At 36.3% G+C, this 4,941-nt stretch overlaps 1 protein-coding gene across 5 annotated transcripts in view; it reads right to left on the reverse strand.

The window, feature by feature from the left end:
• TRPS1 (transcriptional repressor GATA binding 1) overlaps positions 1 to 4,941 on the reverse strand; it is a 277,268-nt gene that overhangs the window by 271,765 nt on the left and 562 nt on the right. The gene's annotated exons all lie outside the window — the stretch shown is intronic.

A 4,941-nucleotide genomic window follows, 5' to 3' on the forward strand; every position in this document is an offset into this window, starting at 1 on the left:
TTGAAAAACAAGAATAAAAATAACTGCATCAACAGGGCCTTTCTTCCTCAGGCCACAAGCCCGTTTTTTTCTTGAATTTTTTTAAAAATGGCAGTTTGGCCACTAAAACCAATCCAGAACATTATTAAAAGTTAAAAGCTACCAATTACTTCTGTCTGTTCTTTTAAAGCAAAGTTTGGCATTACGTCAGTTGGTTTAAAGAAAACAAGAAAGAGAGGGAGAAAGAGAAGGAGAGAAAGTTTCCTGCTTGTATAAATTAAACCACCAGGGAAGGTGTCTAGCCACTTGTAAAGCATTTATTGCAGGTTTTTAAAGGGCTAGTAACATTTTTTAAATGACTTATTTTTGAATAAATTTAAGAGAAAAACAGTTGACCTGAGCTTTGAAAAAAATAATGCGTATAAAAACATCATGTGTGTCAATTACAGCTTAGAAATCAAAATGTAACTACTAAAACTAAGTTTGCTGATCTAAAGTTTAGGCTCAGATAATTCCTTCTTAATTTTTATATTCCCTCACTCTCAGCATGAGAAAAGTTCTACGGTATTTAATGGGACGGAACCAACAGGCTTCTACAGAAGGATCCTATAGGCATCATTTAAAAAGCTGTAGAGTTAATATAGAATTATATTCTTTCTATAGATTTCCTATACAGTTCTGCAGCAGGAGAATATAATTCTCTAAAAAAATTCTATATGATTATAAAAACAAGTTGATAGAAAGATTAGCATTTCCTGTTAAATCTTATATGCTTTTTTTTTCTCTTTTAAAATGAGTGTTGTTGCTTTTAGATTTTAAGGGGAACTTTTAGGACCCCAGAACATAAGAAATCAATACAATAGAAACTGTGTGAAGCCCAAGTCATTAAACAAGATTTCTTTCATACAACTCTGCCAGTTCACCTCTGCCAGTGCTCTAACCCTTGTGATGCCAATGCAGGAGGGCTTCCTCTGACTGCAGAAAACACATCATATGGTGTTCAACTGTGTGGTGCTTTTGAGATGCGACAAAATGTCCACTAGGGACTAAATTGAGAACAACATATTTAATCCACCATTGCTCCCTGTCTATTTTGAACTTTGGTCCGGAAGACAAAAACACTAGTGTACGCAATGTTACTTTAAAAGTTTTTTTTTCCCCTTATATTCTGGGCAAATATACAGCTAGCTAGTAGTTCAGTTTTGGTGGCCTCTATAATGATTAAACAAAATGGCAAATGTGATAAGAAAAGTATTACTAGATGTCTTGTTCCTGCAAAAAACTAAACTGCATAATGGTAAAACTGCACTTTGGTGCTTCGCATCATCTGACATCTCTCATACGTTTTAGCAAAAACACAATGCCAAAAAAAAATCAATGCTTAGAAATATCTTTTCTTACAGATTTCTTTTTCATACACTAAACTGAATTTAAAAGTCTCCTGCAAGTAATCAGACTATTCTCATTTTGGGCACAGATCTTTCTATCAAAACCTAAATCAAAAATCTGTTGTTCCACTATGTGGAAGGGAATGCCATAATCCATGACACTGCTAAAAAAAGCCATTCTCTTCCTTCTCTGGGAGGACTGGAAAGGGTACTTTTATTTATTTTATGGACAGACAAAAATAGTAAGACCGTAACCAAGATATGCTGTAATTAATGCATTCAAAGATCAACAGGCAATGGTATTTATATAGCAGATGGGTGCAGACTCGGCAGTTTTCAGTATTAATCATCAATATTTGAAAATAGCAATGTTACCTTATTATCCAAGAACTTAAAGAAAGTCTCAGAAAGAAAAACAATGAGCCTATGAAACATTTCCTCCTTAACATCCGATATACCTGCCTTATTTTTTATCAATTACATTTTGACTTGTGAAGTGTAATATATTTGGGCAGAAAGGTCTACATATATAGTTGCCCAAGACTGCCAAAAACAGATCCAGACTACCTCACTTAGTTGTGTTGAGGAAACTAAATTAAGCAAGGGCAAACACCAACTGGAAAGTTGTCAGTCTACTGAATGAATGGATTCCTTTTACACACTAGCAGAGTATCTTAATCAGAGTGCATTTCTGTTCAGGGCCAATACTTTTATTAGAAGGTGACAAATTTGTTTTAAGTGAAACAGTATTAGAAAAGTAATTGATTTCCACTTTACCTTCACTTAACAAAAAGGGTTGTCAGAGTCCCAACCTTTACAGTTAAATATTTTTTAACACAAAACTCTCTTACACTGTTATATTTGGTGCTACCCCCAAACTTTTATTACAGCAACACTGCTAGTATAGCTGAAGTTGAGATCAGAGAATGTTCCCATTAATACTGTTACATTAAAATAATGTCCTGGGTTAATAACACACATAAATATTCTTCAAAAGCACACATACATGCATGCATGCATGCATGCACACACACACACACACACACACACACACACACACACACACACACTAAAGTTAAGACAAATGTTTCAGGTAAAGGGCAAGCGATTAAATAAATACCTGAAGTTGAATTTTCAATTCAAATTTTGAATGTTTGTTTTTTTTAAATGAAGGGTGTAGTAATATTATTTTTTAGCTCTTTCACATGCAGGGAGCATACAAAGCATGTGCCGATTAGTATTAAATATATAACGTGGATGAAATACTAAGATTTAAGAAATACTAAGAAACCACTGCACTTAGGCAGAAACTCCACCTTACAAGATTTTAAACTTTTTTTATTATTCATTTCATATTTGAATGTATTATTCTTCCCCACACATTGACAGCATGCCTAGTAATAGAGAATACAATGAAAGTACATTAAGAATGATACATAAAATGTGGTAAATACAAATCTTTACTATGAACATCTATAAAATAATATGGAACGTACTCTACTCTTAAACTCACAATGTATCCTACAATAATGCTGAAAGTTATCATTTAATTTATACTAAGAATACCTGGAAAAATAATATAGTAAACTAGGCTAAATCTTAACAGTGAACATATTAGCCAAGCCAAAGAATCCTCAGATCTCACAGATTTTCAACGTCACTTTGATTTTTCTTTATTACCATAATCAGAAGGTAAAATAATTCAATCATGCTCTCACACAAAATCTCCAAATAATATTGAAGGTCTGATTTACAGAAGGGGGGGAGGGAACTAACTTAAAAGCTGATGCAACTTTGTCTTTATTTTACTTTGTTGCGCCTACCTATATGCAACTAATATCAAGCAGACTGAAGTTATAATATACCATAAAACCATGATATTCTGAAACAGCAGGACAGATGATGACATGAGTGTTGCCTTCATATGTGAAATTCCTCCTCCTTTTAAATATAAAACATAATATCTTGATGTCGTAAATATTTTAGGCTTTAATTTGTACGTGAGTATCAGTGCACTGATCAACTACAGTATGAGTGACTTTATGAAACTTGCTGAACAATCTACAATTCATCAAAAAACTATATCTATATGTAACTTTTAAAAAGAAAAAGGAAGGCCGACTTTCCCCTTCCTTTTTTTTTTTTTTTTGAACTGTTCCACTTATTTGGATTAACGATGTAATTAACAAACTTTCACTCGGTAGTTTAAAAAAAAAAATCTTCCAAAGTGTTGATATCATTTCCAGACAGTCTTGTCAGCATCATAATTTACAGGAAATAGTTGATGTTCTCAAACAAGCCCTGTATTTACTCATAGACCCACAGTACTTTAAAAAAATCCTCACTCTTTTGGAGTTTGTTTTTTGTTTTTTTTAAATGTCACTCTGGTGGAATATCTGACAGAGCTCTCTAACCTAATGTACGTATTGCGAACATGAGGAAAACACTGTCTACAGCTCAGAAAGAATACTGTAACTTTTATTCTCATTTTGTCCACGTCAGAAACTGGCTCTTACCACTACTTTCCTTTGCTGCCCCTTGCTTTTTAACTCTGGCAGTTTTCTCAATGATCAACTTTTCCTAAAACCAACAGGAAAGTAACATGATGCCATCAAGATCCATAGGTTTCAATTGCGTAGTTGAAAAAAGCTGCCTGAATGGCAAAGAGTTTGATGGCTCCTTTATAGTTGTAATGAAATGGATTAAATGAAAACCAGGCTCATATGAAAGTACCGTTTATTACACGTAGCATCCACAAGATGCTAGGTGCTGTACAAACTAGGTATGGGCCAAGCCCCAAAGAGCATACATATTTTGCATCCTCTGTGATGTGTCCCTTTGCATCTGTTGCTTGCTCACTCATACTCTGTTCTCCTCACCACAGTGTCCTTGCACTTGTGGAGGAAGAGAAGATGGACTTAAGAGGTCCCTTCACTTTAACTCATGACTTGGCCCCACATTTTTCAGTCAACGCACTTCAGAGCCTTGACACTGGTGTCTGGAATAGCGACCTGATATTTTTTAAGTTAATGGGCCCCTCTACAACCTCAGAAACAGAAAACATACAGAAGTCCTGGTTGATTAAAACACACCTTATTTTTCTATTAACCCCCCCAAACAAATAAATCAAACCTCCCCAAATATCAACGAGAGGCTCTGCTTCATGCGCCGCTCAAGTCACAAAGCAATTCTACGCTGAAAAATAGCCCCCGGTCACTGCCACCATCCCACAACTTTGTGGGTCTTTCTGGAAAGTCCATTTGGATTTTCACGGCCTTTCCCTGGGTCCCTTCTCCCCTTGCCAGGGCCCAGGGACGGGGACCCAACCGAGCGGTGCAGAGCCCACCAGATCCCACCTTGCCTAGACACTGCAGCTTTTTACCAAGCCACAAATGACCCCCCCCAGCATCACACTCCCCCTCCTCACAAGTAGCCAGCCTGCCCTCAGCCCCATTCGTTCAGTCCTAGCCTTTAAAAAAAAAAAAAAAAAAGTCTGTCAGACAAAAAGATCCCTAGTGGAAAAAACAAGGAAGGGGGGGGGGGGGGCGGGGGGGGGGGGAGGCGAGGGAACACG

Source organism: Alligator sinensis, unplaced genomic scaffold (assembly GCF_000455745.1).
Source record: "Alligator sinensis unplaced genomic scaffold, ASM45574v1 scaffold112_1, whole genome shotgun sequence".
Taxonomy (NCBI): Eukaryota; Metazoa; Chordata; order Crocodylia; family Alligatoridae; genus Alligator; species Alligator sinensis.